Raw genomic sequence first — 8,163 nt, 5'->3', positions numbered from 1 at the left:
GGGTAACCGCTGGACAGTGCTAAGCGCTTAGTACAGTGCTCTGAGCATAGTAAGCGCTCAATAAATACGATTGATGATGACTAGAATGGACTGTGGGGAAAATAGAAATGTGTGGTAACTCGGGCAAAATCCCCACCTTTGATGCTTGGAACAACTCAAATTCTGCCAGCTCTGTGTTTTCCCGAGTTTGTAATTCCATTGACTTAACTTCAGCACAAAGGACTGCCATCTCACCTTGGGCAGTCAATCACACCCAACAGAGCGGAGCCCTGAAGCTGGGGATATTGGATACAGTGAAGAAAATACTATAAACTGTAAATCAAAGATGATGCTGAGTTTATGAGAATTTAGCCTGAAGACACATTTTTTTATTCCCAAAAGCCTCTTTGCTAAAGCATTTATTACCGATCCTAATTCCTCTTGCAAACTTAGTTAATACTCACAGATATCTTTTGCATACAGAGCAGCACACATGCCGTTAGGGCCGGTGGGTCTATCTGACGGATGTAGGCTGTAGAGCACGGACTACAAAGTAAAAGATGGATGGCTGAGAGGCATGGGCTGCTTAAAATCAAGTGATTTGGAAAACTAGCACATCCGATGAACCTTTCTTGTTCAGCAAATGGCCAATATTGTCAGCCTCTCAATGAGCTGATACGTAGAATGTTCACAGTGTAGCTTGAATCAGTCCATCAATCATATCAATTGACCACTTCCTGTGGGCAGAGCGCTGTATTAAATGCTTGGGAGAGTACCACTACCAACTAAAACCACTGGTTTTATAGCACTCAATCACCTTGGCTCCACCTATCTTACCTCACCAATTTCCTGCTTCAACCCAGCACGCTCACACCACTCCTCTAAACTGCTCACTGTAGGTTGAGCTCCTCTATCTCGCTGCCGACCCCTCAACCATAACCTGTCAAGGTCTGGAACTCCCTTTCCCTTCATATCCAACAGACCACCACTCTCCCCACTTTCAAAACCTTATTAAAGTCACATCTCCTCCAAGAGGCCGTCCCTGAATAAGCCCTCTTTCCCCTGACTCCCTCTCCCTTCTTATAGTAATAATGATAGCATTTATTAAGCACTTACTATAATAATAATGATGGTATTTGCTAAGCGCTTACTATGTGTAAAGCACTGTTCTAACCTCTGGGGAAGACACAAGGTTATCAGGTTGTCCCACATGGGGCTCACAGTCTTAGTCCCAATTTTACTGATGAGGGAACTGAGGCCCAGAGAAGTTAAGTGTCTTGCCCAAAGTCACACAGCTGTCAAGTGGCAGAGCTGGGATTCGAACCCATGACCTCTGACTCCAAAGCCCATGATCTTTCCACTAAGCCACAGCTGCTTACTATGTGCAAAGCACTGTTCTAAGCGCTGGGGATGTTAACAAGGTGATCAGGTTGTCCCACAGGGGGCTCACAGTCTTCATCCCCATTTTACAGATGAGGTAACTGAGGCCCAGAGAAGTTAACTGACTTGCCCAAAGTCACACAGCTGACAAGTGGTGGAGCCGGGATTTGAATCCATGACCTCTGACTCCAAAGCCCGGGCTGTTTCCACTGAGCCACACTGCTTATAGTCTAAGCATTTGGCTCTGTTTATTAATAATAATTGTAGTATTTGTTAAACACTTACTATGTGCCAGGCACTGTACTAAGCCCTGACGTGGACACAAGCAAATTGTGTAGAACACAGTCCCTGTCCCATGTGGGGCTCACAGTCTCAATCCCCATTTTACAGATGAGATAACTGAAGCACAGAGAAGTAAATTGAATTGCTTTCCCTTTGGGCACTTGATATTCACCCTACCCTCAGCCCCTCAGCCCAGCATACACCTGACATTATTTATTCATATTAATTCCTGTCTCTCTCTCTAGACTGTAAGATTTTTGTGAATGGAGAGCATGTCTGCCAATTCTGTTGTTTTATACTCTCCGAAGCCCATGGTGCAGTGCTCTGAACACAGTAAGCATTCAATAAATACAATTGATTGGTAGTTTACATATAAATGTATTAAAGATTATGCAAATAAGACAACTGGCTTCAAAACATGAGTTTTTATGTTTTCTGGCCCTTTGTTTCTGTTGCTTCTCGAAAGGAGGAATGCTGATTAAATATTTTGTAATTATAAATATGGACAGCTGTGAAAGTCTAAAACTGTATTCCCTGTGTGGGCAAGGAAATGTGTCCAATCTGATTATCTATATCTCAGTGTCCAGCACATGGTAAGTGCTTAATCAGTATCCTATTACTACCAGCTGACCCCCCTCTAGACTGTGAGCCCGTTGTGGACAGGGATTGTCTCTCTCTATTGTTGTATTGTGCTTTCCAAGCGCTCAGTACAGTGCTCTGCACACAGTAAGCACTCAATAAACACAATTGAATGAAAGAATGAATGATTGATTACAATATAAAACATGATAGCTGCCCACAAGGTAATTGTGTCTAAAGGGAGGCCTAGTTCTGCTGCCTGGTCTCTAGAGGAACACCAGAAGAATTCATTGTGCTCTGGCAGCCAGAGCTCTTCCCTGACAGAAAAGACTGTCACATCACCTTCACCTGTCAGATCAGCCTGCACCTAGAGACAATTTGCTGTCTCCTCTACAACTAAAATGATTTGCTCCCTTTATTCACCCCTCCCTCATCACCAAAGCACTTACACACTTATCCGTAAATTGTTTATTTATATTAATGTCTGTCTCCCCCTCTAGACTGTAAGCTGACTGTGGGCAGGGAATGTGCCTAACAACTTTGTTGTTTTGTACTCTCCCAAGCGATTAGTGCAATGCTCTGAACTAAGTGCTCGATAAATATGACTGACTGATTAGAGCAGGGATCATATCTACAGGTTCTCTGGTATTGCACTCTCCCAGATGCTTAGTACATTGAATTAGAACATTAGTAGATTTTGAATGTCTCCCCCAAATGCTTAGTATAATGCTCTAGACTGTATGATCCTTATGAGCAAGGAATGTATCTACCAACTCTAATATTGTAATCTCCCAACAGCTTATGACAGTGCTGTGCGCACAGTTGGTGTTCAATAAATACCATTGGTGATGATGATTGATTGGGGACTGGTTCAAAACAGCCAAGGGTTTTTCAACGGCCTCCATAAATACATGGGTTTTGGGGCACTGAATGGAGGGATAAAGAACAGAAGCGGAAGGAAAGAGATCTGAAGAGATCTATAGAGGTGGAATGAAGAAGAAGGAGGGAGGTTTGGCTCACTGACATGGAGGAACAAGAGAGTCTTGATACCATCACTTGGGATGGTTAAAAAAAAAAAGCCCTGACTATGGGGAGAGGTTTGCTGTGAAAATTGCAATCTAGGCATGAAAATGCAAAAAGGGTCTGTGAAATTTAATCGTGTCAATTAAACTCCCTGAGGGATTCTTGGAAGGAAAAATTAGGAAAACCCTGGGCTACTGGATTGCTCAGAGTCAGGAAAGAGAGGAAAAAGGATGCTCACTAGGTTTGTTGCATCTTTTAGTACTCTATGTACTCTAGTATGAGAGAGAGAAAGGGAGAGAAAGAGAAGGGAGAGAGAAGGGAAAGGGGCAAGAAAGCAGAGAGAAGGAAGAAGGAAGGAAGAGATGGAGGGGTAGAAAAGAAAGCAAGAGAGAGTGAGATAATATATAAAAGGGCAGGTCACCAAGCTTCCTGATCTTCAACTTCTCCAATAAACAAACTGTCCCCACATCCTAGGACTGTGTGAATATGAACATACCGAAGACCACGGAAATGCCATTACTGGTATGGACAATGCAATTTCATTTTGCTCCTTGATTTTTAACTTCAGAACTACAGATCAATCACTGTACTAAGCTCTTAGGAAATACAAGGTGGCAACATATAGAGACAGTCCCTACCCAACAGCGGGCTCACAGTCTAGAATTTTGCACACTCAAAACTTCAGAAGAACCCCCAACAAGCCATTTCAATAACTTCAGAACTTTAGAGACTGAAGCTTACCTTTTAAGAAGTTATTTATTATTCAATTGGTACTGTAGCAAAAGAAAATACTCACTATGTGTATGTTTACATACTTATTCTATTTATTTTATCAATGATGTATATATATCTATATCTGTTCTGATGGTATTGATACCTGTCTACTTGTTTTGTTTTGTTGTCTGTCTCCCCCATCTAGACTGTGAGCCCGTTGTTGGGTAGGGACCATCTCTATATGTTGCCGATTTGTACTTCCCAAGCACTTAGTACAGTGCTCTGCACACAGTAACTGCTCAATAAATATGACTGAATGAATGAATGAATCGATAATTATATTTATTTATACTGATGCTACTGATGCCTGTCTACTTGTTTTGTTTTGTTGTCTGGCTCCTCTCTTCTAGACTGTGAGCCCACTGTTGGTTAGTGATTGTCTCTATTTGTATCTGAATTGTACTTTCCAAGTGTTTAGTACAGTGCTCTGCACACAGTAAGTGTTCAATAAATACAATTGAATGAATGAATGAAAAGTTAGTGTTCAGTAAATACGGTTGATGATGATGAGCTCCATCTGTATACTGTTGATGATGATGATGAGCTCCATCTGTGTCCATGAAGTACAGCTGGGTTTAGAACCAGGTGATTGAATTACTTAATCTACTGACATCCCTCCCACCTCTCAGGATTTTATGCCCTTAAAGTAGCTCTACCTGACATTCACTGTGCTACCATCTCAGTCAGTCAATCAATGGTATTTTCTGAACTCACAGTGTTCGGAGCGTACTACTAAACATTGCGATGTTCACCATGATGCTAAATCAATCCGTCAATCAAACAGTGATACTCATTGAGTACTCACGGTGTGCAGGGCACTGTACTTACTAAGCATTTGGGAAAGTACAATATCAGACAGTTGGTAGATGTGATTCCTGTCCACAAGGAGACTTCGCTCTACAGGAAGAGCTTACAGTCTACAGGTATGTGAAAGACATTGTGTTTACTTTATAAGGGATTGAATCAGTTAAGTCAAGGTGATCACAGCACTTATGCACATATCTGTAATTTATTTATTGATATTAATGTCTGTCTCCCCCCCTAGACTGTAAATTGGTTGGGGACAAGGAACGTGGCTAGGAGAAGCAGCACAGTCTAGTGGATAGAGCACAGACCTAAGTGTCAGAAAGACCTGGGGTCTAATCCTGGCTCTACCATGAGTCTGCTATGTGACCTTGAGCAAGTCACTTGACTTCTCTGTACCTCAGTTACCTCATCTGTAAAATGGGGATTAAGACTGTGAGCCCACTGTGGGACGGGGATGTGTCCAACCTGATTACCTTGTATACCCCAGCACTTAGTACAGTGCCTGGCACATAGTAAGCATTTAACAGGTACCATAATTATTTTTATGTTTACCCACTCTGTTACATTTTACTCTCCCAAGAGCTTAGTACAGTGCTCTGCACACAGTAAGCGCTCAATAAATATGATTGACTGTGGAGATTAATTCAGTTGTGAAGTGTCTGCTCCCACTGTGGAATTAGCCCAAGTTATCTTGAAGAGAGCTTCTGTATGAAACCAATGCAGTCTCTAGATAACAGATGAAGTCTCACTTTGAAAACAAATCCTCAATTTTGGTCTCAAACATTGTTAGTGGATTGATGTCCAGTATTGGAACTGTACTAGCACTGAGAATCCCTGGATCCCTAAGCTCCTCTTGGAGACAATATCAGGCATGACACAAAGGTGTTTTTTTAAAAAAAATAATGGCATTTGTTAAGCACTTAGTATGTGCCTGGCACCGTACAAAGCATGGGTGTAGATACAACCTAATCATATGGGACACAGTCCCTGTTACACAGTGGGCTCACAGTCTTAATCCCCAATTTACATATGAGGTAGCCGAAGCCCAGAGAATAATAATAATTGTAATAGTGGCATTTATTAAGCGCTTACTATGTGCAAAGCACTGGTCTAAGCACTGGGGAAGTTACGAGGTGATCAGCTTGTCAATCAATCAATCGTATTTATTGAGCGCTTACTGTGTGCAGAGCACTGCACTCACAGGGGCCTCACAGTCAATCCCCATTTTACAAATGAGGTAACTGAGATGCAGAGAAGTTAAGTAACTTGCCCAAAGTCACACAGCAGCCAAGTGGAAGGGACGGTATTAGAACCCAGGTCCTTCTGTCTCTAGGCCCGTGCTTTATCTACTAGGCTACGAAGCTTCCTTCACTTTTTCAGCCATCTGAGGCGCTCTATAATAATAATAATAATAATAATAATGGCATTTATTAAGCACTTACTATGGGCAAAGCACTTTTCTAAGCACTGGGGAGGTTACGAGGTGATCAGGTTGTCCCAAAGGGGGCTCACAATCTTAATCCCCATTTTACAGGTGAGGTAACTGAGGCACAGAGAAGTTAAGTGACTTGCCCAAAGTCACACAGCTGATAATTGGCAGAGCCGGAATTTGAACCCATGAACTCTTGACTCCAAAGCCCAGGCTCTTTCCACTGAGCCACGCAGCCACAAAGCTTCCTTCACTCTTTCAGGCATCTGAGGCCTTCTGTGTGCTTTATTGTCCCAGTGACGATGCTGTGAGAAAATGCAACCTGGACAGAGGCGGAACTAACATAACAAACAGAGAGTAGCTCCACTCCTGCAAGACTCTGTTTGAGTACGTATTGGATAGGCAGTGAAGACGAGCAGCCTTCTGTGAGAGTTACCACTTGTCCCAGGGAAATCTATGAACACATCACACCATGGCCAATAAACGATCTCTGTCAGGCCTCAAGAGATGGTGGCATCTATGAAAGACACTGCTCATAATCAGAGGCATTTATTGAGGACTTACTCTGTGCAGAGCACTGCATTAAGAGCTTGGGAGAATACAATGCAACAATGGTGGCAGATTCGTTCCCTAACCACCACAAGATTACTGTCTGGACTGATGTGGTGAGATCCAGAGCAGTTGGTTCCCAGAGGTTATTCAACGACTGAGATGGTCGGACATTTCAGTGACATTGATGACAGTTTAGGAAAGAAGAATCAGGGAATGGTGGGACCCCTGATGTCCCTTCCCTTTAGATTTTTTGCACAAATCAGTTCCCTATGCTCAGGATTCATTCATTCAATCGTATTTATTGAGCGCTTACTGTGTGCACAGCACTGTACTAAGAGCTTGGAGAGTATGATCTGGCAACAGAGACAAGCCCTACCCAACGGACTCACAGTCTAGAAGCGGGGAGACAGACAACAAAACAAATTAAGTGGACAGGTTCTGGGCAATAACGTTTTGTTCAGCTGGGGCAAAATTCAGGAAGATCGATTCAGAGTCAGAAAGTCCAGATCTGTGAAAAAAGGCAAGGTCTGTGGTTTGAGTGCAAAATTTTTGCCGGGACAGATCCCTGCCGGACTCTGAAACAGCTGGCTGAGGATGTTAGCTGGCAGGGGCCTATTCATCTTTTCAACAGACTGAGCAGTCAAGTCTTGGAGTTTATCAGTTACAGTTCACCTCCGTCTCCCTTGAAATCTCGCCGTTCCTGAGGGGGAGGGAGCCTCTCACTAGAAAGAAGTTATGGCAAGTAGGTACCCGCATGTCTTCTTCCCCACCCCTTAATATATAAAAAATGTAAATATGTGACATCTCATAATATTTTCATATTGGGTAACTACAGAGAATATTTTGGCACGGGTGCTTAATCTAAAATGTTCAATTTTAATCAGTTTGAACTATGGTCTGTCTTTCTGTGAACTGAAAGCCACCAATCAATTTTCCTTTATCTTTTTTTCTGTTTTTCTTACCCAAGGCAATGCCTTTTGTAAAAGGGTATTTATTTTTAATGGATTTTTTAATGAATTTTTCAGTCAAGCTATTAATAATGCCATTAATTATAGGCAGCTTGTATTAAAGTGCATGCAGGCCTCTTAATCCTGACCCCCAGCTATTGGCTCGCAGCTAATCCAGCCTGGTGCTTGGCAGAGAAGGGCAGGCCTCGGCCAGCGGCTGCTAGGAAACAGGATAGGAAAGGCAGAGTGAAGGGATAAGGGGAGATGGGAGGGGGAGGTGTGGGGAGGAAAGGAGAATAGAATTTTTAGTCTCCGCTTTGCCAGAGGGGGTGAAGTTTAAAGCCAGATGATGTGTTAGTGTGGTGGGGATAATCCCGGAGATGCCAGGCAAGCACTTAGGAAGAACTTCCC

The sequence above is a fragment of the Tachyglossus aculeatus genome, chromosome X1 (assembly GCF_015852505.1).
Source record: "Tachyglossus aculeatus isolate mTacAcu1 chromosome X1, mTacAcu1.pri, whole genome shotgun sequence".
Taxonomy (NCBI): domain Eukaryota; kingdom Metazoa; phylum Chordata; class Mammalia; order Monotremata; family Tachyglossidae; genus Tachyglossus; species Tachyglossus aculeatus.
This window is presented reverse-complemented; position numbering follows the sequence as displayed.